Raw genomic sequence first — 27,119 nt, 5'->3', positions numbered from 1 at the left:
TGTAACACAAAATCTTTGAAAGCTTCTGTATTACCAGGTCACCAATAATGCATAAACAGCTATTCCTCAGGCCAATTATTGTATAGTACCTACCTCGCTTGACGTTACTTTTATGTCAAAGTATATGATCAATGATCTAATACGATTATAAAAACTGTCTATATAGTATCGATGTTTCATAGTTGTAATCGTTTTCGTCGGTTAAAGAGCTTCGTAAAAATACATTTTGTGTAGTTGAATGGTGTAAAAAACGGACAAAACCTTCTAGTTTAGTAAAAGATGCTCCGCTACGTTACGGCAAAAATACGCTCGTTTTCCTCAGAAAATGACAGACAATTTTGTGAATTTGAAAGCCATACTGGTCCTTCTATATTAATTTGTCTGAGAGTCTGACATTTGATTAAAATTAACATTGTCTTTAAACGTAGGTTGACCGAACAGAGGGCCTAGTGGCAGTTTGATACTGTAACTATCGCGTTAACGTAAACGCGAATTTCCTAGGCATTGAAACAGTGCCTTCTAGTGTCACTACTGCAAAACTGTTTCAATTCCTTACAAATTTGCGTTTACGTTAACGCGATAGTAAGAGAATGAAAATATTGAAAACTCCCACTAGGCACTCGAGGGCCTAGTGGCAGTTTGATACTGTTACTATCGCGTTAACGTAAACGCGAATTTCCTAGGCATTGAAACAGCGCCATTTAGTAGAACTACTGCACAACTGTTTCAATTCCATATAAATTTGCGTTTACGTTAACGCGATAGTAACAGTATGAACATATTGAAAACTCCCACTAAGCACACAGAATACCTATCGAATCGACTATCTTTTAAGTGAACTGGCTACTTTTCATAATATTATAGCCGCTACAATATTCCCGTAGAATATTCCAACTCAGGTCACGGTCTAACTTATTTTATATCAGACGTAAAACGAACTCCATGGAGAGTTCCAGTATCTTTAGGATCTTTTTGCTTAGCTGTATTAAAATTTACAGACTCATTCCTTAAGAAATTTTTCAGATAAGTAGATCCTGAAAATTAACTATCGAGTAAAAATTTTGCTGCAAGAGTAAATTTTGTTCCAATTATTTTAAAGTTCTAATTTGAATTCAAAATTTGCTTATACAGGTTTAGGTCAGGCGTAGGTTTAGGTTACATGTTTTGTTTGACAAAAGACAAGTTTTACTATTTGTAAATTTTCTAAATAAAAGTAAACTTGTTATAATAAATTTGTTTAGCACATTGTTTAAACATTCGAGTAACAGCTTAGGTTTAAAAAATTACACGTGTTTCTATGAATTATAAAATTTTAAATAAATAATCATATAACATGGGATTTAGCCACTAGACCTGAGCAAATAAGCTTATTAGAACCACCATACCTGAGCATGTAATGACAATATATATTTTTAATTTTATCATGCTGGGATTCGAACCTTAGACAATATAGATCGTATTTATTGAAACGATTTTGTTGATCCGATGGCCCCTGATTGTTGGATTAATCCAAATTAAGCTCATAACAATGGGACTGTGCCGCCAGTAATCCGGAAAATTGATTTTGTCTTTCCTGCCTCGCTCATAATGAAGTTTAGTAAAATTATTATAATTATCCAAAGCCTTCTATTTTACGGGTATTATGTTTATACCTTCACTGTTTTGTCTATCAACAAAATATCAATCTATGTCAAATTAAATATTAATTTTTTTATGTAGGTAGTTTTTGTATTGTATTGTAATCACGGGAAACGAGTAGACGTTTTAAAGCAGAGGTTCCCAAACTATTTTTCTTCCACTTTCCAAATCTAGCTGGTTCAGTTCCGGTGGATTGCAGCTACATTTTTAACATTTCCCGAATTTCGATAAAATATAATATATCTATATAATTATGGAAATTTGTCTATGAAAAAAAATTATCAGCTCAGTTCCAAGCAAATTAACAACAAAATAATCAATTTTCGTTTGTGAGTGAGTGAGAAAGTGATGAAAAAGTGAGAATTGATTGCTGAATTAATTATTTTATCGTGCCGTGAGTGGATGTAATAAAGTTGGAAAGTCAAAAACTTTACTGTTTGACATCTAGGAACTCGCAGCACAAGGACTCAAACATTTTTCACTTGTTTTATTTATAAATCGCCGCATTCAGTATGCAACTAGATATCATGGACCCTCGCTTACGAACTGTGAACTCCCATTTTTTGTTATGACAACGTAGACCCCTGTTAAGTCTCCCGTGGACCTTTCGGGGTCTACCTGAAGCACTTTGGGAACCAATGATTTAAAGTATCAACCCATTTGAACGGTAGGCTCAGGCTAAGCACTGGTCCAACGAGCCAATCACACAGAAAAACTTATAAACCCATCCATCTTAGAGATGCTGTGACATTTATTCGACTTATTAGGAAGAGGAAAGTCCTATACACGGCTCATTTCCCGAGTGTATCGAGTCGACGTAATATTTTCTTATTCCATCAATCGCGTAACATCTGGTGCACGCAGAAATTGGGTCGAAATTGTACGTTCAACGTTACACAAAAGTCAATATGGAGGTAAAAATACGTACTCACGTGAAAACAATACGTTCTTTGTGTCGCGTTTTTAATATTTCTCTTTTGAAAATCTCGAAGTAGTTTGTCAGCCTTGCAGTAGAGTAAAACGGGGTTTCGCATAGACTTTGTGTTTCACTAGCTTTAACTGTAATTACCTAATTACGTACTACTTTTGTTTATGAGGAAGAATGCAATAAAGAACTTAAGCTAACTTATCCTAATAACTATACAAATCATGCCCGCGTGAAATAGTGGTAAGAATACTGGCTGCATTTCCACACTAGACAGCCAGACTGATCCTTTGCGCAAAGATAAAAATAAATAAATAAATCATTAAATATTTAATAAATAATTTGCATGCCAAATTGGCAAGATACATTTACTATCTACATCTACCGACCACCTGTATATATATATAATGCATGTATCTGCAAATAAATAAATTAATTGATTGATTGAAAAGATCCCACGCTTCTTTCACCAGTCGAGGCAACCAGCCGCGGTGAAATGATTCGGAAAAAGTTTTTGGCAAATTACGTACTACTAATGCCTCAAAGTACGAATCCGGTCCGGGGCATCTCCAACTTTTCAATTGTGTGCATTTAAAGTAAAAGTAAATAATAACATGTGTCTCAAACGGTGAAGGAATAACATCGTGAAACCTGAGAATTTTCTTAATTCTATACGTGTGTGAAGTCTGCCAATCCGCATTGGGCCAGCATGGTGGACTATTAGCCTAACCCATCTCATTCTGAGACGACTTGAGCTCTACAGTGAGCCAAAAATGAGTTGCTAGTGATAATTGCGACTTATAAAGCACTAGCTGACGCCCCGCGGTTTCACCCGCGTAGTTCCCGTTACAGTATGAATACGCGGATAAAATATAGCCCATGACACTCACAAATAATGTGGTTTTCTAGTGGTGGTGGAAATTTCAAAATCAGTTTAGTAGATACCTAAGGCGCGGAGCGTAGGCTAGTCCATAGTAATTCTGCTATAGCACATTTGTTAAACATCCTGTACATACCTAAATCAAAATAATAAAATAATCGAAATAACTCCATCCGCTTTCAGACGGTTGTCAGAAGCATGTTTTGTAAATGTAAATTATAATGAGAAAGGCTTAAATTAATTAATTTCACACTTAACGTGCCTCACTCTGATTAAGCTCCTTGGCGTAATGTAATTAATTAAGGAAGGTTTTTAATTTTGATTTACATCGGTTGTTAATCATCTTCCAAATTATGAACAACACCAAAATTTTCTTCTAATCTAAAAACATTATTATTTTTATCGTACCTATTTGCTCTTTAACTTGCATAATTATTGATGGACTAACGAAATCTCGCGCCTTCGTCCAGCTTATATTCAGTTTTTTATAAATGCGGCGGAAACTATGTTTTTTTCCGGTATAAAAAGTAGTCTATATATTGCTCAACAATCTTCTCTATCAAACAGTGAAAGTCTTATCAAAAACAGACAGACAGAATTCAATCGTTAAAAAAGTTCGTTTGTGTTTTGGTATCGTGTAAATAACTATAAGTAGGTACCTACTGATTAATACAAATTAAAAAAAAATGATACGGTATGTGGCTAGGGTACGTGTATGGTAGGGGTAGAGTCAGCGCCGGCCCGAAGTAAATTTTAAAATGGAGCGAGATCAAATTATGGGCGCTCTCCTGTTTATTCCTATTAATATGTAGATACCTATACCAAATTATGGGTGTAAAGTAAGAATGGAACGCGAAGAAGATGAGTATCAGGCGCAGCACCGTCTACGGTTGACTAGGATTATAATTTAGGCACTCTTTAGAATTTCAAGCGCTCAGCCAAAATCACATTCAGATTAAAAGCCACATGAACCTACGAAAAAATTTCAGTCTTCGCTACTGAACCCTAATTTCATCCTTCTAAAATCAAAAGAAATAAGGCTAAACGACGTATGCCGGGTCAGCTAGAGATGATATAAAAATATCGAACTGCCCAAAATTTGTGTGGCATTTCGCGGTTTAGTCTGTAAGATATTCTAGACGTATCAATACCTAAACACTTTAGTTCAGGTCGATATCCACTCAGCTTAGATATCGTAAACTGTTTCGAGAACTGCCGCAAAAGGCGAAGAGCAATAAACTGGAGGCTTTTAGGCCTTCCTTGGAGTTTTCGTTTACAGATATTATTGTATTGTTTTTCCAAAGGCACATTTATAACAAGTTTTTATATTTAGAACAAGGAAAATGTCAACCGCACGATACGAGTATGTGACGTACAAGTAATTAGATTACGAAATTTAGGAAGTTCCTAAAGGTTAAATTATTGGTATTTTCCTTTGTAATATACTAGTAAAATAATTTGTTCTTGTCATTTTGTTACAAAATATTGATTTCTGATTCAACTTTTAGGACATTTAAAAGTCTGTAGAAGTATAAGTGTGATGGAAATTAACATGCATACGTTAGGATTTGATAAAATAGACTAATTTTGACCTGAAGCTGATAACTGAAATCACGGCAAAATCAAAATCAAATCAAAAATCATTTATTTCAAGTAGGCTCAGTTTACAAGCACTTTTGACACGTCAGTTGACTATTTGTAAAGATTCTACCACCGGTTCGGAAGGCAGGTTCTGCTGAGAAGACACCGGCAAGAAACTCAACAGTTGCTCTTTTGAAAAAGTCATACAGTATTATAATTTACAATTGATAACAATTACTGTTTACATTTCTTATAGTTTTACTTCCTGTGTGAAGGTGGAAGCTGACCCAACGGCCTCCAAGCATCTTTATCATTAAGGAACCCATCAATGTTGTAGTACCCTCGACTAAGTAAATGTTTTTTAACACATTGCTTAAAGCTATGCATTGGCAGGTCCATCACAGTCTTGGGGATCTTATTATAGAAGAGTACACCCAAACCTACAAAAGATTTTTTTACTCTTTGGAGACGATATGCAGAAATAACTAACTTATGCCCGTGTCTAGTAAGACGTGGGTTTAAATCTCCTTTTCGTTTGTACAAATTAATATTTTGTCTTACATATACTATACTGTTATATATATTGACAGGCTACTGTTAGTATACCTATTTCTTTAAACTTTTGACGAAGGGACTCGCGTGATTGCTCGAATTGCTCTTTTTTGAAGTACAAATATAGATTGTATATCGGCAGCCTTGCCCCACAATAAAATACCGTAAGACATTACGCTGTATCAACATCAGTAAACTGTCTTATTTTTCTCACGGCAAATGCCGCTGAGCTAAGTTTACCAGACAGTTTTTCTATATGAGCACCCCACTGAAGTTTACAATCCAAGGTCACTCCCAGGAAAACTGTGGAACTCTCCATTTCCAGTGTTTCACCATCGATCATTATAGACTAGACTTATCTAATTTTATAACATTTGTCAATGAAAACTCAATACATTTAGTTTTCTTGGCATTCAAAAGTAGATTATTTGCAGTGAACCAATGCGACACATGCGATATGGCACGGTTTACGTCGTCAGAGTTATATACCTCTGTATAAGGGTATTAGGGTATTTTTCAAGCTCAAAAGGAAATTCCGTTACATTAAATTAAATGAAAAAAGCTTGGAAATTAACTGCTGAAGAGGGTAAAACTGGGTTCTTAAGTTTTAAAATAATTAATATTGTGAGATGATGAGCGCAAAAGATTGCTTTGTGCTTAGGCTAAACCTGGAAACCTTTTGGCTCGTGGGAGGCTTCGGCTAGTTACCTAAATTACCGACCGACAAAGACGTACCGCGAAGCGATTCATCGTTCCGGTACGATGTCTCCTCCGAACAAGTTAGCCCGCTTCGATCTTAGATTATATCATCACTTACCATCAGGTGAGATTGTAATCAAGGACTAACTCGTAAAGAAAAAAAGGACTTGTTGTTCAATTTACGAAATCACATCAAAAGACAATAAACTTATGAACCCTCGGTTAGATAAGTTTATTGTCAAAACGGGGATAAAATATGGCCTATGACACAAATAACGTAGCTTTTCTATTAGCCAAAACATCTCTTTGTGTATGTATATAAATCAAATAAAAAAGATTAAAGGCCAATTAACTAAACTTTCACACATACAAGTTCCTTGCTTGTAGATCTACTGCAATAATTACTTATACTTGGAGGATGAAAAGTAAGAATAACTAACTTCACCGGGCGCTGGTTAGTGCTCAACTAAGTTTAACTAAACTAACCCTGCAATTAATTTCTGAAAGGAATTGTTAATTTCTTTCTCTGACCAATCACTTAAACTTTTATTATCGACTATCCTACTAATATTTTAAACGCGTAAGTTTGTATGGATGTTTGGATGTTTGTTACTCTTTAACGCCGCTACTACTAAAGCGATTTGGCAGAAATGTTGAATGGAAATAGATTTTACTTTAGATTAACACAAAGGCTACTTTTTATCCCGAAAAAATCCATGATTTTCCGAGATTTGCGAAAACTGATGATTTTGATGATATGAATGTTTGTTACTCTTTCACGCCTACCGAAACGAATTAGCTGAAATTTGGTATTGAGATATTGAGATTATAGTCTGGATTAACACATAGGCTACTTTTTATCCTGGAAAAATCCATGATTCCCGAGGGATTTGTGAAAAACTAAATTCCACGCAGATGAATCCGCTAGTAATATTATAATTATAAGATTGTGAATGTTTTATTTAATCACGTTTTTTCCTTTTGGCTTGCTCAAAACGCAAATCGATCTTCATATTTAAGTTGTATTTCGTTGAAGAATAATTAAAATGGACACCCTTTTTTGGATAACAGCAAATTACATAAGCAAGGGTTACTTTAGTATCACCAATTAGGATAACAGTTTTCAAAGTAAAAAACATAAATTGATTTTCAAATATTTCCCTTTAAATGTATAAAACATTTCGTATTTTATTGATGCCTATAAAAGATTTATTTCGCTATCGAAAGCCTTCTACTTATCATACTTTTACCGGTATTTACCTTTGTATTGACTTTTGCAAGGATCCCTTTTGTGGACGGACCAATTTCTTATATACGCCAGATGGTGCGCGATTGACGGAATAAGAAAAACGTTATCTACGGGAACTTAATACATTAGGAAAATAAGGGCCTTGCTGAGAAACATAGTTATATACCTGATAAGTCTTCTTGTAAGACTCTTATCTTATTTAGGAGACCAAATAATAATTGACTATCGCTCTGTCGTAATCATTTTAGCGTCGGCTTATAACTCTAGAATTCCAGGATTCCTGAAGACTTCGGTTACGGTTAGCTGAATATGTGAATAAATATAAATCTAACTTATAATTAATCTGTAGAGAGGTAAATTATCTACATGAAATATATTTCCAAAATAACTATTCGGGGGTGATTAGTGATCGCTACGCTAAAACGCAATCAGTAAAATTTTTGTCTGTCTGTCTGTATGTTCGTTATTGAAACAAAAACTACCCGACGGAGTTTAACGAATCTAGGTCACAGAAAACATATGTACAAGTACAGAAGATTCACTTCGTAAAGTCATTTAAATAAATAGCGACTCTCGCTACGACACAATACGGCACAATTCTGTTCGAACAAAATTATTAGCAAGCCGTTTTATTTACCTACAGTTTTTATTTTTATTAAATCGACTCAAACAACGTTAGGGTTGTCTTTAAATAAAACATACTTACTACTAAATTTAACGCGCGGCGATGTTGAGTTGAAAGTTTACATCGACTTTCACACGGACGAAGTCGCGAGCGTCCGCTAGTATAAGTATAAAAGTCGACAGTGCGAGTATGGAATTTGTCTCTATTTTATCTCATACTACGCTGCAGATAAAGAGAGATAGAGCCGCGGGGCGTCGGCTACTTGTTCATAAAACCGTCGTAACACAAAAGAGCGATTTAAATTGTCATGATAATAAAAGATATATAAACCGAATGGAGCCACATTAAAAGTAATTAACTTCTAGCATAATATCTCGCGGTGTAATATTTTATTAATATAATTCAGTGGCTGCTGACAATAATAATTGCCATTCATTACGTGGCAAGGTTGAAAAAGCGACGCCATTTTCCCGGCAACTGGCGGTAGAGTCGCATTGTTACGAGCTTAATTTGGATTAAGCTAGGGTGATAATCCGGAGCTTTCGTTCCGATGAATGTGGCGACATCTCGTGGATTAACTACAATTTTCCGTTTTATTCTATACATATAATAATATTGTTTCCTGTTTGAGATATTTTATCAATAACTAGTGGACGCTCGCGACTTTGTCCGCCCTTAGACCTCCGTAATTTGGCCCTCTTGCAAAATCCGTAGCAAAAGCTGACGTCTACTCTATAAGCTACCTCCAGACTACCAGCTACCTAACAGAGACTTTTTTATAGTTTTCCGGTCACATTTAACTTTATAATCGCTATTTTTCACAAGTACGAAATAATCTACATCTATATACTTATAATAAAAGTGGCCGAATTCTATACATTTAATCGAAATTTGAGATGTTACTTGTGACACTAAATGTTACCGTGGCATAGAGTACTACTAGCGCCATCTAGAATCTATACTTATAATACGAATTCTGTACATTTTGTACATTGAAGAGATCTTGAAAAATTTTGTTGGGGGGCATTATTATATAATCGATACTGATCCTAAAATATTTTTTTTTTGATTTTTTGTCCGTCTGTCTCTGTCCGTGTTTTTTTGTTTTTAGAGCATCACGCTGAAACTACTGAATGAATTCAAATGAAACTTAGCACGAATTAAGAGCATAATACGGAAAAGGTTATAAAATACTTTTTATTGCGAAAATAAAATAAAAAGGGGGTGAAATAGGGGTTGAAAGTATGGAATTGTTTGTATGGAAAGTCCTTCATTTTTGGAGTTACAGTTTTCATAAATCATAAAAAAGTACGAAATATAATGGAATTCAAAAATTTTTAAAATTCAATGTTAAGTAGTGAAATAGGGCTTGAAAGTTTACATTGATTTACACGCGGACGAAGTCGCGGGCGTCCGCTAGTAATAAATATCGTTATAACACTCATTGAATATTATTAACGATAGAAATTGATTATCCGGTTATTCGAACCTCCATATAAATAGATAAATGTCATGCAGTACAGAGTACAGACCCTGTTTTATATTCTAAACTCGTAAGCTTACGAGACAACTACAGAATTATTTGCTATTGGGAAGCAACTGAGCACCCAAGCTTCTCCTTAAGCCAGGTAAACTAAACTTTATCATATACCAACATCCCAACTAAGCGCTCAAACTTTGCACTTTGCTCATAGATTATAGAATTATACAGAATGAGAGAGACAAGCAGCAATGTTAGGCTGGTGAAACCGATAGAAAAACAAACGCCACGCCTCTCCTTGACATCCGCATATAGATATTTTTTTCATAATTTATATTTCACTAACAACAATTACGTTAACTAATATCATAACAGACTAAATAATCAATACGTCTATAAAATACTCCATCTTATTTTTTTAGTTTTTATGAACAGTTTTTAAAATATTTCAAAACATAAGACGCCAGTTTTCTTGAATAATATTGAAAATTACTGATACGACGCTTTGTGTCGTACTGACTCAAGAATGTATTCGTTTTGAATTTTGTATTTGGAATAGCTGCATCACTGACGTGTTCCGTGCACTCTATCTGCCTATTATTCTTTAATCTGTGACTTTGCTATATAAGCTTGCGTTGCGGTGTTCTACACATTCTAATCAAATTCCGTTAGAGATGAACGTGAAAATAGATTATAATTTTATATCTTTGTTGTGCTAAGCTCATATAAAAGTTCAATACATCATGTTCGTGTTATATTTTGACGGCTTCCGTGGCGCAGTGGATTTACAAGACGGAGGTCCTGGGTTCGATCCCCGGCTGGGCAGATTGAGATTTTCTTAATTTGTCCAGGTCTGGCTCGTGGGAGGCTTCGGCCGTGGCTAGTAGACGTACCGCCAAGCGATTTAGCGTTCCGGTACAATGCCGTGTAGAAACCGAAAGGGGTGTGGATTTTCATCCTCCTCCTAAAAAGTTAGCCCGCTTCCATCTTAGACTTCATCCATCCATCCATCAGGTGAGATTGTAGTCAAGGGCTAACTTGTAAAGAATAAAAAAAAAATATCTAAATTATATGTGTATTCTAATTATTTTTTCATATATTTTTTTTTGTATTTTCAGACACGGTCCGCGCCCGGTCACTATTCGCAGAAAGAATATTATGTCTGTGCGATTCATGTCTGTAGAGTCCATTTCAACCTGAACTAAAATTGACAGCGCCTTACACAAATGACAATAAGACCGCTTTTACCAAGTGACAATGAGCGCCATTAAGACATTAGCGCCGCGTCTGGGGGACTTCTTTTATTAAAATTTACACTCTATTTACACTGCGCAGCAGATAGATATGGACATTTAAGGAAAAACTACAGACATGAACCGCTCAGACAAAGTATTTTTTTCGCGAATACTAGACGGGCGCGGCCCGTGTCTGTCAGCGTCTGCGCGGCCGCGTTACGATAGATATAAATACGTTAATAAACACTGTCATCATTATCAACCCATATTCGACTTACTGTGAGATCGAGTCTCCTCTCAGAATGAAAAAGGTTTGGCCAATAGTCTACCACGCTGGCCCAATGGCTTGGCAGACTTCACATACGCAGAGAATTAAGAAAATTTTCTGGTATGCAGATTTAATCACGATGGTTTTCCTTCACCGTTAGAGACACGTGATATTTAATTTCTTACAATGCACACAACTGAAAAGTTGGAGGTGCATGCCCCGAATTGAATTCGAACCCACACCCTCCGGAATCGGAGGCTGAGGTCGTATCCACTGGCTCTATAGGAGAATATTATTTTGTACGCACGCTAAATGTCTGTAGATATAAACGGACCCTTATTCGTCTTTCTGCATAAAAACATAATCAATTGGATGCTCTAGTATACTCGATCCTGCAGCATAAAAACCAAAGTCTATCCGACCATCCATTCGCTGCCGTGAACCGTACATCAACATAGGTTTATTCTTTCCATTGAAATTTGAATTCGCTCTCGCAGCTCCAGTGAAATGTGTCGACCTCTGACATAGGATACACAATGTGGTTACGTTTTCGTGTTTATTTATTTGCCGTCGTTCCTATTCTCTCTACACTGTGGTGGAATTTGTGATAGGGAGAAAAAACTTTGATCTATCTATTCGTGGTACACCGCACACTTTTATACTACTCTCTTCGTTTGATCTGTGTGCACTTCATAAACTCGGATACTTTTAACTCAGGTAAATCATAAAATGTTCATCTTGCATAAGTACCTACCTAGTCTGTTATTTCTTTTTACCGAGTACTAGCCGACGCCTCGCGGTTTTAACCACGTAATTCCCGTTCTCGTGAGAATACGGGGATAAAATATAGCTTTTGATACTCACAAATAACGTGGCTTACTAATGGTAAATGAAATTTTAAAATCGGTTGAGTAGATCCAGAGATTACCTCCTACAATACCACGTATGTATGACCTTTGCCTCCGATTCCGGAGGCCGGTGTGGGTTGGAATCCGATCCGGGGCATTCACCTCCAAGTTTTCAGTTGTATGCATTAAAAAAAATTAAACATCATGTATCTCAAACGGTGAAGGAAAAACATCGCGAGGAAAACTGCATACCAGAGAATTTTCTTAATTCTCTGCGTGTGAAGTCTGCCAATCTGCATTGGGCCAGCGTGGTAGACTATTGGCCTAACCCGACGCATTCTGACTCGAACTCAGCAGTGAGCCAGATATGGATTGATAATGATGATGATGATGATAGATGACGTAAGTGCGTAGATTACTAAGCAAATTATGAATAAATTAGGTGTTAATTCAAATCACTATAATTCCTTACCCGAACCATAAATCGATTCCAGAACATATAGCACCGAAGATTAACCACTCAACCAATAGAGACAGTATAAAAGCATGTAACCGCTTATTACACTTACGAAGGTAAAATAAGGGAATTGGCATAGAAATGGAGCCATTTAGCACCATTAGGCCTATCTCTACAGTCTACGTGCCAATTCAACAATAGGACGTAAATCAAAAACAGAATGGCAGACCTTAATAATTCACATACCAGCCCTAGTTCTGTCTACAAACTTAGCTACAGTAGAACTGCCTGCGGTATACACTAGACTACCTAATCAAACTAAATCAAGTTACTACTGAAACAGTAATAAATTAAATGAATATATTCGTTTAACGAAACTAAATATTATGTAATAATAATATATTTTTTTAAGAATCTTTCTACCAAATCTTTTAAATATGGTCAATCCTCCCATTTCCCTCCATCATCATCATCATCATCATCATCATCATGTCAGTCGATGAACGTCTACTGCATTACATAGGCCTTTTGTAGGGACTTTTTTTATTCTTTATAAGTTAGCCCTTGACTACAATCTCACCTGATGGAGTGATGATGCGGTCTAAGATGGAAGCGGGCTAACTTGTTTGGAGGAGGATGAAAATCCACACCCCATTCGGATTCTACACGACAATGTACCGGAACACTAAATCGCTTGGCGGTATATCTTTGTCGGTAGGGTGGTAACTAGCCACGGCCGACGGCTCCCACCAGCTAAAAACTTTTAAACATCACGATCCTGAGCCGCCTGCATCCAGTGAATCCCTGCGACTCGATTGATGTCGTGACTCCGCCTGGTGCGGGGGTTGACCAACAGTGCGCTTTCTAGTGCGGGGTCCCCCAGCATTATAAGAGAGGTGTATGGGGCTTAAACACACCACGGTACTCCAATTGGTGGAATTAGGGTGTTATTGTTAAATTCATTAACGACCACTATCAGATGTTAATGATAATGACCAGACCCGACGGCTTAACGTGCTCTCCGAGGCACGGATGTTTACATTACAAACTTCCCAACCAACCCTTCCGGCCTGAAAATTTCATTAAAAATTTCTTAGAAGAAAGAAAAGTTCAATAACTCATATAGCGCAACTCAGACTATTTATTCCTAAACTTTATAAGTTATATTTACGCACAAAAAATAAAATTATTCTTGTTTGTTTTATTGGTTTTGTTCACCACATTTAAAGCTAGAAACGTTGTTGGTGGATTGATGAAATCGTTAAAAGCTTTACCGAGGCTGACTTGCTTTAGCTTTTGTTTTTGTTTCGTTAGAGCCGGTTTCAAAAGAAAACCGGTAAGAATCGCTATTACAACAACGTTATTGTTTATTTTGAAATAGGAAAAAGAAAATGAAGAGGAGGAAGGAATAAATTGTAGGTAAATGAATTTTTTTATACTGATAAACTTTTAAAATTTCAATAAAAGCAGGTCCTGATAAGTGGAGTAATCATAGCTTTAAGAATACATTTCATAGGTGCTTATTTGTTAAGGTTTATTATGTGTTAGGTTTGTTATTTTCAACGAAAATGTATTAATCACAAGACTAGATACGGCAATACCATCCAGTTTGTTTTCTGACTGACTTTTAATCAATTAATATTCATTAACTTCATTTACTTTGATCGTTTAAAAATTCCCACAAATATCCCAATGAATCATCCAATACATGGTATGAAAGAATATTAACTATTGTTGTCATATAAATTTGTGTAAAAATAAATTTTTTCAGGATTCTGAATTACTATCTAAGTACCTAAAACCTTTAAAAAACCTGGTGCTCGATTATATTCCGTTCCTTGCATTCTAGAAAAAACAAAATAACAATAGTGGTTTTATGAATAACTAGCGGACGCCCGCGACTTTGTCCGTGTGGAATTTAGTTTTCCACAAATCCCTCGGGAGCATGGATTTTTTCGGGATAAAAAGTAGCGTATGTGTTAATCCAGAGTAAAATCTACGTCCATTCCAAATTTCAGCCAAAACGCTTCAGTAGTAGCGGCGTTAAAGAGTAATACAAACATCCCAACATCCATACAAATTTTCGCGTTTATAATATTAGTAGGATAACAGTTATTCTACAAATTTACCAAACTAGTAATTTAACTAATTCAAAAGACAATTCTAAAAGAAAGGGTTAGAGCTTATAAATTATTTCAAAGAAGCAACTCCACGTGTGAGCCATTGTGGATTATACAAAATCTTTTTCCACACTTCCGTGGAAGCTAAAATCACATTCGCAAACAATAGTGCAGATTCCGATTTATACCTGAGCGGATTTGATATGTCTGTGTGGAGCACAGGCGGCGTGAAATCCCTGATGAAGGCTGCCTGCTGCCGGTGATATCTATTAGCCGATTTTATGGCCGCGTTGGGGTGGACATTTCGAATGGAATGTTATTTTAATATGAATGCTGCTATTATTGCAGTGTGAATACTTTTTCTCTGCTACCTTGTTATTATAGCATATGTAGGTACAGTTTCAGGACTTTTTTTGGCTGGTGGGAGGCTTCGGTCATGGCTAGTTACCACCCTACCGACAAAGACGTATCGCCAAGTGATTGCGAATACGATGTCGTGTAGAAATCGAAAAGGGGTGTGGATTTTCATCCTCCTCCTAACAAGTTAGCCCGCTTCCATCTTAGACTGCATCATCACTTACCATCAGGTGAGATTGTAATCAAGGGCTAACTTGTAAAGAATAAAAAAAAAATCTTATGTACGGTTACGGAATAATGCTGTTTTTTAGTACAAAAACAGAACCCTTACACTTGCAGATATTTTTATGTGTTCTCCGAATGTACTGGACTAATCCAGTTGTAATGTTGTACACATATCAATTCTTGTGACCCAAACGCATAGGTGTACCGTGAATAGGTGAAATTTGATTATTGGGGGCTAAGATGGAAATATAAAATATATATTTTTTGTAATTTTAATAAACAGTTTCCAAGTTATTTAAAAAAATAGCGCCGTAAAACGCAGGAGGTGGGGAAATTGTATAGCAGTCAACTATATGTATTGCTCATACGTATCGTAACTTTCTATTACCTAACGCAAGTATTTCTTATTTTATCTAAAGTTTAATTTTGTCTATAATATTTGATATCAAATTTCAACTCTATACTTCCACGCATTCCTGAGAAGGTCCTTCCAAAGTTTCCGATACTGCAAGGTTTCCAATTTTCTTTTCAGGCACGAAACCCATACGTACCAAAACTTAAGCTTTTTAAAATTGTATATAAATGTTAGTATGCTAATAGTAAAGCAATTTTGTAAAAGTAACAGGGTATCTGCGATCATTACTTTCGAAGCTACAGGGATTTAAAGGGCCAGATTTCCTGAAAAACGCCCCATACAAAATGGTACGAATTAATGACGTCGTAGGTACTTAATGATCGTTATATTTCTATGAGCGTTCTAATAAAATTACTAATATCTTTGTTATTTGTGCGTTTATGTTTATAGTTCATGTATTAAAAAAATGTCACATTTAAAGTAAGTAAGCTAGAACTGTATGAATTTTCATCTAATTATAATAAAAGATTTTTAATAGATTCTGAAATTTTATAATCCTATTTAACTTGCAAATATCCAGGCAATTCTTGCTTTGTATGTATAAATTAGTAACACTGACTTTATTTACCCGAATGTATCATGAAAATCAATATATTCAAACCTAGTCATCATCCCTATTATAGAACCTATTTGGATGTCCGTGAAAATAAAACTGTATTCCAATATCCTTTTATATATATTAACGTATTTACATACTCGTGTCCATAGTTCCGTATAACTCTGTTGACATCGGGCGACTGCGTATTTATATGCGCTATAAAATAAATACATTCTATTTCTACATACATGTGGTGCAATTTAGTCCACATGGCAAATATATTCCGCAATCAGACTGGACATCGGTTTGTATACAAATTGGCATCATATAACTACTAGCTGTGCCGTCCTGTGACAAAGGAGATTGTCCACTCTTGTACCCCGAATCATTAAAATTTAAAAAATACAAGGATTTTATTAACATCTAAATAAGTGAATAAATTTAATTAAATAAAAAGAAATAAATTAAATTAAAACTCATGTTTTTGACTTATATCAAGATGGCGCCCTTAAAGCAATTATGACATGACAATTGACAGCAAACGTCAAATAGACTACTGCATTGAAAACCTCACCAGTCCGCCATTATTACCCATAATAGTGTTGCATTTATTAGGAGAGAATGAATATTATTTCAAAAGAATTAAAGTAAATTCGTAGATTTGTATAATCAAAAATAGTTTAAAAAAAATATTTTCTTTTATTACCGCCAGTTTAAAATGACTGATCCTGGGCTCCGTACAATTTTGGAGTATCTCCTTTATCCAAATCTATTCTGGAGTTCATTTCATTCATCATAGCCGAAATACTAAGTTAAGATATCAAGTAATAGATTTTCAATTTGACTAATCTGTTTAAAGCTCGCACAATGCTACCGAATCGGTTATTTACGTCGTGTTCCATATCGTGATCACGAACCAACTGGATCGAGTCACGTTCACTAATCCTACTAATATTATAAACGCGAAAGTTTGTATGGATGTTTGTTACTCTTTAACGACGCTACTACCTACAGAAGCGATTTGGCTAAAATTTTATTGCGACCCACATTGCGACCCAACTTAAAGTTCCCTTACTTTAGCGCTGGATGTTAAAAATATCAAAGCTGAAGATTTCAAATCGGTAATCGATTTTCGATTTAACTAATCTGTTTTAATCTTCTCTCGCAGCGCTACGGTGGCGGTTTACGTGATGTCGTTTCGTTGGTCACGAACCGACTGGATTGAGTCACGTTCACTAATTCGTAAATAAGCCAAAAAAAACTCATCGCGCTGAGTGGACGCGATGCGGATCGCGCACGTTATCTTGGTTACAGTAGCTATATGTAATTAGGGATTTGTGTGTGATAACTCGTATCGTCCTTGATACCGTTCCATTCCATTGCTAATGTAATGGAACGGCACTTGAAAGCGCTGGTTGGTCGATTCCTCAACAAGTGACGTCATCAAGCGAGTCGCAGGGAGTCGCTGGATGCAGGCGGCTCAGAATCGTGGTGTTAGGAAGTCCCTGCAAAAGGCCTATGTCCAGCAGTGTATCCATCGGCTGAAATAATTACGATGTTCAATTGCATTAGCATGACAGCACTTTTGTTTTTTCAATTATTAGTTATCATAAATATTTTTTTATTTTCTTTTAATTTTTCTATCAGATCCATGAATTACGGTAGATAAATATTGTTAGATACAAAATAAATAATACTTAGATATAGGTAGGTTTATGATTGTAGGTAATGAGTCACGTTTTAGATCAAGCTGACAATAACTATTTTTACTTACCAACATATTTGCGTTTATATTTAACGCAACAATGCACAATTATTGATGTATCACAGAAAACATATGTACAATTAGTAACATATGTACAAGTAGCTGTGTCAACAAAATAAAATGCACAAAATAAAATTATTACTGTGCGAAATTTTGCTATTCGTGAATGCCTAATCAACATTTGAACGACCGATAATAAGCATCGGTGGTTCAGTGGTAGAATGCTCGCCTGCCACGCGGGCGGCCCGGGTTCGATTCCCGGCCGATGCAGAACAATAATATTTTTTTGCTTTTTTTTAATATTTTTCTTTTTTTTTATTCTGAATTCTGTATTCTGAATTTTTTTTACTAACGTTGACTCGTGTAGATCATATAAAAACTACTGTACTTCTAAAAATATGTTTTTAGAAATAATTAAAATAGTGGATGGGTCTTTGTTATTTTATTGGCCTTACTCAGTGTTAAACGGTGCAGAAATCTGACAATGAAGTTTGGAAGAAGTTTGGGATTGTTCAAAAAATTACTTACCTTATAAGAGTGGCATTTTAGTGACCTACGATGAGTTATCGAGGCTATCGAAGGCTTTCAGCCTGCAATCTATGCAATCTATGCAATCAATAAAAAAAACCTTTTAAAATACTTAATCTGTAATCCGAAAAGCGACATTACCACTAAACTAATAACATAAATAGCTAATGTAATGATAAGCTGTGTAAAAATTGTGAACGTTGTGAAAATCTTATAGTAGGAGCATTCACGTACATAATATGTACTAGTAAGCATGAACTTCTTATACATTGAGCGTAGCCCCGTTGTTTCACCCGCGTAGTTCGCGTTCCAGTGATAATACGGTGTAAAGGTAGCCTTCCTTTCTTGGCGGCCGCGACGCGCGACCACGACCTGCGACCGCGCGTTCCACAACTTAGTATAAATTTATATGGAGCACTAAACAAAGCCCGAGACCGCGACGCGCGACTACTTATGTTTAGTGCTCCATGTAAATTCATATTAAAGGTAGCCAAGGTAGCTTTCCGTTATTGGCGACCGCGACCTGCGACCACGCGATCCACTGCTTAGTATGAATTTATATGGAGCACTAAACAAGCCCGAGACCGCGACGCGCGACCTCTTTGTTTAGTGGTCCATAAAAATTCACACTAAGCAGTGGGTCGTGCGACCCGGTTGCGGTCGCAGGTTGCAGTCGCGCGTCGAGGTCGCCAAGATCGGAATGCTACCTTTAAAATTATAGCTACTCAAAAATAACGTGTCTTTCTAGTGGCAAAAGAATTTTCAAAATCCTTCTAATAGATCTAGAGATTACCCCCTACAGTACCACAAACTTTACCTCTTTATAATATTAGTATATTTTAACCAAGACTATATTTTATCTATGTATTCTCACGAGAACGGGAACTGCGTGGGTGGGTGACACCGCGAGGCGTCTGCTAGTGTTCTATATTTATAACTCGTCGCTAGCAACTACGTCCGCGTAGATTACGTATTTCAGATTTCCCGTGGGATTAAGAAAATTTTGTCACGAATTTTTAGCTTTGATATTTTAATGCGGTTTTTTATATTAATTTATTGTTGATGGAGCAAGTACGATTTTCTTCTTTATCTCTTTATTAGTTATAAATGACGAACCAAGAAATTCAAAAATTCTAAATTCATTCATTTCAATTAGGCTTAGTTTAATTTCGATATCTATGTTCTGTGGTCATTAAAACGAAAATTTGCTAAAGCAGCTTTAGGGTTTTTTTATGTTCTGTATTTAAGTTAATGTTAACCTATCACTAACGAGTAAGTAGTAATATCATCACGTGATCATCACTTTAAGCACGCGGACCCTTATCAGAGTAGCGTTGTGGGTTTTAGCATTTATAAAAATAAATGAAATGTATTTATTTATTATTTGTTTGTATTGTATAAAAACGGAATCATAGTTAATATAAATATAAGAAACTCTTGTTTTATTTTTTTTAGAGTGTTAAACAAATAGCACTCATTAATTTACTCAAGATGATGTCCGGTACAAAGCGCCTTTTCCCAACAAGTACTAATGGTGTCTCATTAAAACTTTAATTATCTCTGTAAAGCCTTTTTCAAGATGTTACAATTTTTAAAGCACAACAATATTAAGCCTGACTCACATTTTTGTAACAGTTGGTTTATATTCTTCAACTGGATAGTTATGGAAATATTGATAATGTGTCTTGAGTCTAAAACCATATTGCTGGATCTGATGACGTAACTATCAATAAAAACCCATTTTAAAGTGATATAAATATTATCATTTACAGAAATTGAGTATTGAAATAAAAATTAAGGTGTAGTTTTAATAACCGACTTCATCTTCATTTAAATAGTTATTTTTATACATCTATATATAGAGAGAGCGTACGGAACATGGCCATTGCAAACAGAAACTAAATTTTTTTTTATTATTCAAGAAAGATGGCGTTTAAATATTTATAAAACTTTTACTAAAAACTAAAAAATAAGATTTTTGTAGGTAATCATTGATTATTGACGTGACAACGTCTTATAATTCGATGGAGCCGACTGCGGGTTGCCAACTTTTTTTACAAGAAATAAAGTTTATTCTGGTCTATGAAGATTATTAAACAGTATTTTAGAAAAACGAACATTTTCTTTTGAAAATGCAAGTATTTTCTTATGACTTTTTCACGTTCAACTATCGTCAGTAACCCCACTTTACAGACAACCGATTTTTTGACGTGACAACGTCCCTCTAAGCCGAGGTCCGAGTCTCAGAGGAGACGCCCTTAGAGAGTCGTTTCGCCCATCTACTCTGCTTTTGCCTTCGGGTCCCATTAGGCGATGCTTCTGTCGCCTAAACCCTCCGGTGACGACGCTGAGGTGCCATAAGGAGCCTGCGGCAATTACACAATCAGAAAATAAAAAGCAGGCAAAGCTACTAGCGATTGTTAAGTAATAAATAGAACGAATGTTGATAAATGTGACTAAGGCCTTATGTAGCAGTGAACTAATGCACTGCTAAACTGCTAAGCCAAATTGACACGCCACCAACGTTCAGGGTTGAGAAAACTTCATTCTACGTGCTAGCTCGTAGCTTGCCATTTTTATTGTAAAAACACACGATAAACTACACGCTTGGAGCATCAAGCTATTACATTATCCTCATTGGGCACAAGGGATCAAAGCATCTCTTTTCTAGTGCTATACAAAGCACTCAGCGGCCGGTAAGTTTGCGTAGCCAAGTTGAAAATTCCAGCTCATTTAAAAAACAACCTACGTTCACCCTTTTTATATTAATCTTTTGATAAAACTGAGGTAAAAGAAATTTCTTAGACAAAGGAAAAATAACATTCTGAGAGATTGAAGTTATGAGAACAGCGTAGACAAAGTGGAGATAATAAAAAGAATCAATTAAACTTTTTTTTATCCAAAATGTAGTAGTATATAAAATACGTGAAATGAATAATATTCAATTTATTGATTTTACAACTTAGGTTTAGTAAGGCTCGGATCACCTTTTAAGAAATTAGGTTAATTAAAATTACACGTTAGCAATAATTATTTTTTTAGCAGACTCAGAAGTGGATTACAAAAATAAACCAATGTCGAATAAAAGTTATGATTCACAATATTTGTCAGGACAACTTAATTAAACCAAAATGTTATCAAAACAAAACAGAATTCACTACTCGAGACAAAGAGAGATTTCGAAATTTAGTATTAAAGGCGAATATAGATCTATCCACAAAACTACAATGCGTAATTTAATAATAATAATAATTTCACTATTAGATGATACAATATATTTTACTATTCACAACTTGTTCGCTAACTTTGGGATCCATGAGAAGGCTCAGAGCCACGCAGCGGACGATCGAACGAGCTATGTTAGGAGTATCTCTGCGCGATCAAATCAGAAATGAAGAGATCCGCAGAACAACCAAAGTCACTGACATAGCTCAACGAGTTTCGAAGCTGAAGTGGCAATGGGCGGGGCACATAGTTCAAAGAGCCGTTGGACGTTGAAGGCGCAGTGTTGGTCGACCCACCACTAGGTGGACTGACCACAACAAGCGAGTCGCAGGGAACCGCTGGATGCAGGTGGCTCAGTATCGTGATGTTTGGAAGTCCCTACAAAAGGCCTATGTCCTGCAGTGGACATCCATCGGCTGTTATGATGATGATGATTATGATGATGATGATGATTCACAACTAAATCGCTGACTTTTTGGCACAAAAATAAATTGAACTTGATGTATAAGGTTCATTTAAGAAATGTGTATAAGACTTTTTCTGAAAAGATTTGTTTAATATTTTTTTTTAAATCAAAAATATTATTATGGAAATTAAATTTTTACAAAGCTTTTGATATTTCAATTATCACAGTTACTTGACCATAATGTTAATAATTACCTGACGCAGTAAAAGTAAAAGCTTTTATAATCTTCCAAAACGGAATAAAAGCAAATGTAGCCTCCTCCTTGAAAAATATTATTTCGTCGAGTGTTCAAACAACTTGGTATGAGAAAAACATACAAAGAGATTTCAATATTTCTTTTTATTTTGGAAAAGTCATGTTGTCCCGCGAGCAACAAAAATATTTGTACGACAACAGGCCTAGATCTACAAACACATAGATATAGATATAGATCTACAAATATGGAAATATACAACACAAATGAGAAATTGAGAGCCGTGATAGCCCAGTGGATATGACCTCTGCCTCCGATTCCGGAGGGTGTGGGTTCGAATCCGGTCCGGGGCCTACACCCCTAACTTTTCAGTTGTGTGCATTTTAAGTTATTAAATATCACGTGTCTCAAACGGTGAAGGAAAACATCGTGAGGAAACCTGCACACCAGAAAATTTCTTAATTCTCTGCGCGTGTGAAGTCCGCCAAGCCAGCCAGGGCCAGCGTGGTGGACTATTGGCTTAACCCCTCTCATTCTGTGAGGAGACTCGAGCTCAGCAGTGAGCCGTACATGGGTTGATAACGACGACAACACAAATGGTACTTAGACAGGCGGGAACATCGATTCCAGAGTCGTTTTACGAATATTTACATTTTCTAATTTGGTCAGACCTAGTTTTCAGATTCTAGGCCTAGGCCTAGGTCTAGGTCTAGATTCAGAGGTCAGATTAGTTTTGGTCAGACTTTTCTTCGGCTTCTTTCTGATAAAGTACGGCACAGATCTCAGTCAAACTCAAACCAGTTCTTAAGTACTTATTTTACAGATATGCATTTTTATCATCGTCCTGATGGACGTTCACTGCAGGACATTGGAAACCAAAGTCCTGAGCGGCCTACATTCAAAGACTCAATACGACTCGCTCAATATCTTTAATCCTCATAATACGGAGATTGAAGTATGTGCCCATACATTGTCACTTCAGCATCGCAACTCTTTTACAGATTTTCGAACCTATCTCTCCCTCTGAGTGACTTGCGAGTTTTCCGTTAAGAAAACATGTAAGTAATCCATCACTGGCAATACGTTCAAAGACTTTGTAAGAGATTTTTCTGTTTATTTCCTGTGACTGAGCAATCACACAGGAGTAAGGTATTTAGAACTATTGTAACAAATTTATTTAAAATTTTGCAACAGGAATAATAATGTATCTTTGTCATTAATAACATTAGTTATAACACTGAATTAGAGGATGACAAGAATTCCCGGATTTAAGTTTAAGTCAAGGCCCTTACTTTTTTTAATTCTCTGCGTGTGTGAAGTCTGCCAATCCGCATTGGGCCAGCGTGGTGGACTATTGGCCTAACCCCTCTCATTCTGAGAGGAGACTCGAGCTCAGCAGTGAGCCGTATAAGGGTTAATAACGACAAGTCCCTTACTCTTGGAGCTACTGAGGTTCCAGTATAAAAGGTCGTTTTCAGATTGTGGGTTACCGGTAATCGTAGAATTTGTAAGCGCATAGTTTTTCGCGACGTTGTAGTAAGAGTTCTGAATAAAACATCCATGCAATGTGTGCTCAACGGCGAGTGCATCCGAGTTTGTTGTTTTACAAACACGGCAATAACAGACCGCTGAATTATTAAACAGGTCTGTGTTCCTTTGCTTTCCGGGAAACTATTTTTCCGGGCTTGCGGGTAACTTTTCAGGGTTACGTACACAAAGGTGGTCGACGTAACACTACTAAGCCTCTTGTATCCGTCGGTAACTGTTCTGTAGGAAATAGTAGTCTGAGACAGATATGACGTCGCTCGATCTCGACTCGTCTTTAACCCTACACACAACGTTCACAAGTGCGTGACTCAACTCAAGGTCATTCTATGCCAATCTAGGGTCTTATTTTAATTACAGTTTGATTTGTTAATTAAGTTTTCCTGACAAATATTGTGAATCATAACCCTTATTTAAGATTGGTTTTCTTATTTTTTAAATCCACTTTTGAAGCTTCTGCTAAAAATACCTATAATTGGAAAAGACGACGATCGAGCTTTATCGACGAAGCGATTTTTGAACCGTGAAAGGAAATAGTAATATGTCAAATGTCGATAATGATGAATAATAAATTAATTTCTTTAGAACATACTCGTACTGTTAGATCCAGTTTCCACGCACCTACAAGTTGTGGAAGTAATTTCTTTCTCTTTCTCTTTCTACATACATTAGTAGTACCTTCAACGCTGCTGTAATCACTAAACATCAAGTGGAGCCAGGCCCGTCGTCTTCTCGGTGGGAGTAGGTCGCTGATATGTTGGTTTCACCTTACGTTATGTCACCACACAATTGATAATTAGATAGCAACGAAGATTAGTACTGGTATGTCCTTTTATTGCGATATGGTAATTTTTAACGGGAATGAGGTGATAGCCGCCCGACGTTTTGTGGGTAACTAAATAAATGAATATATTGTTCAATGTAACGCTTCCTTTACTAGAGGTCGTGCCCACAGCAATTAGTCTTATAAGAATTATAAAAAATTATGTACATTTGAAACTTCATCAAGGTTGGTTATACTTTTTTTATTATGTTCCAGTACGGAACAGCTTCATTAGCCGCAGCGTAAAGGAGAAACAAATACACACACTTACACACCCACTTTCACAAACACAAACTTTCGCTGTTAGTGTGATTTTCTTCGTGATAGAGAAGCCAAGTCTTAAGTCGTGCTATTGACCGTCACGTAGAGGTTCGTGGGAACACTAGTGAGTTTTAGGATTGAGAAAGATCACTAGCATACTGCATACATTACCTAATCTTACTTATGACCCATATATGAAACACTTCTATCTATTATTAAAACACAATTGGTCGGTCACAGAAACTACCAGTTATAATTAGTGGAACAAAGTTAGTTGGAGTAAGTTTAACAATAGTTACAAGATTACCGATACCGAGCAAAGACAATAGTGCGGATTGTACAAATGCTATTTCAGAACAATACAGCCTTCTTGTTGTGACAATAAGGTAAAATCGGGGCTTTAAACCGTTATGTTGGAGGTATTTCGTCTATTTATTTGTAGCGGCCGCTTGGAAATGTTGTGGAGTCCGATTCTTTTCGGATAACTTTTATTCGGTTATTAAACTTATTCGAAAAGAACACAACTCTAGAAAAAGGAATGAATTTTTTTTTGGTTGGGGGAAAATCCTCATAGACACCCATGTTGGGTAGTGCCGGACTCTTACCGGCTAAAAACCCCTCCTACCTTTAAGACGCTGGTGTCCCTGCAATAAAGCCTACCACCAACGTTGCGAGTCTTATTTACCTCTCATTCTCTCTTTCATCCTTCTCCTTGATTTTCATTATATTATCCAGATAATTCCTAATTATATTCCTTTTCTCACTGCATTCCAGCATTATATTTATTACATTGTCTGCTGTCAGCTCTTGTCCCAGGTCCTTCGTTACTAACTCTCTTTCAACTCGGAACCGAGGACAGAAAAAAATTGTATGTTCTGCATCATCATTGGGAGCACTCCGAGGCCTATCCTAACCGTCCAGCAATTTACTTATTATTGGAAATAGTAGTCTGAGATGGATATGACATCAGGTGGCGCAACTTGTTTTCGTAAAGAGTGGGGAGTTAGAGAGGGGTACCGATCGGTTGGCGGGTACGACTTGCGATATAACGAGCACGTCGTACGGTCGGCTTCAGTATACTCGTGGCGTTTGAGCCACTTTTCTTGGCACAGAGTTTCTTGTTGTGTAATTCTTTATGGATAGTACTTGGGATAGTCGGGGAGAGTGACTTGAGTGGTGGTTAACTGTCAAAGGCGCCTTTAACCCTACACACAACGTTCACAAGCTGCCATTCTAGGGTCTTATTTTGGTTACAGTTTGTTTTTTTAATTAAGTAGTCCTGACAAATGTTTTGAATCATAACCTTTATTCGACATTGGTTTTCTTATTTTTGTAATCCAGTTCTGAGTCTGCTAAAATTATATTTAAAAAATCTTGATAATCCTACTTAAATAAATTTACTTTATCAGAAAATGTTTGCTACAACTCTTTAATACATTTTTAATTCATCTGTAATTTGTCGCTTGAACATATACTTGGAAATGCATTTGTTGTGTTTGAACGCTTTTTTAACGTCCGTTAAAAAAACTCTCGTGCGAATGAGGGCTTAATGCTGCACAACAACATACACTATTACCTACTAGATACTATTGTCTGAGATATTGAAGGATTCCGAGTACGGAATTGAACACAGAATCCCAACTATAAAACAGAAAATACTGTCAGGGAGATCAACGACAAAAAATATTTAACGTATACACAATTTTGTGAGTATAATAAGGTTTTCGTCAGACACCATCTTGAGTCTTCCCCCAGCGATTACGCCGAGGAATTCGTGTAATTAAGAAATTCACTCTGCGAAATGTAATATCACTTCTTTGCTTTAATACATTTTTAGAGTAGTATAATATTCTAAAAAGAATTAATTGTGATAAGTATTATTTAACTTTTAAATTAATTAACTATATTATTATTAATAATAATACTGTTGAGTCAACCATTATTGTACAGATAATCGTTTATAATATTAGAATAGATTGGCCAGTACGTTTGTCTCGTCATGAATAAATATTTTGTTCTTGGGCCCAAGGACTAAAATAATGTTGTTGGAAGTTTATAAAGACGAAGTCGCAGGCGTCCGTGATAAGTAATATAACTCAAAACTATAATATTACGAAGAGCAATGAAACAAAATTGGAAAAGAAAGACCGAAGTCGGTCGCAAGGGATCAAAGTGGCCTTTTTTTGCAAAACTCTCACAAACTGAATAACTTGTGAAACGA

At 36.1% G+C, this 27,119-nt stretch overlaps 1 protein-coding gene and 1 non-coding gene across 2 annotated transcripts in view; one reads left to right on the top strand and one right to left on the bottom strand.

Moving 5' to 3' along the window:
* Window positions 1–27,119, bottom strand: part of LOC112048104 (Kv channel-interacting protein 1) — a 294,729-nt gene that overhangs the window by 98,301 nt on the left and 169,309 nt on the right. The gene's annotated exons all lie outside the window — the stretch shown is intronic.
* On the top strand, window positions 18,057–18,127 carry Trnag-gcc (transfer RNA glycine (anticodon GCC)). Its single transcript has one exon. It is a non-coding gene; the product is annotated as a tRNA-Gly (tRNA).

Source organism: Bicyclus anynana, chromosome 13, assembly GCF_947172395.1.
Source record: "Bicyclus anynana chromosome 13, ilBicAnyn1.1, whole genome shotgun sequence".
Lineage (NCBI taxonomy): Eukaryota > Metazoa > Arthropoda > Insecta > Lepidoptera > Nymphalidae > Bicyclus > Bicyclus anynana.
The sequence above is the reverse complement of the archived record's forward strand: the minus strand, read 5'-3'. Positions and strand labels throughout refer to the sequence as shown.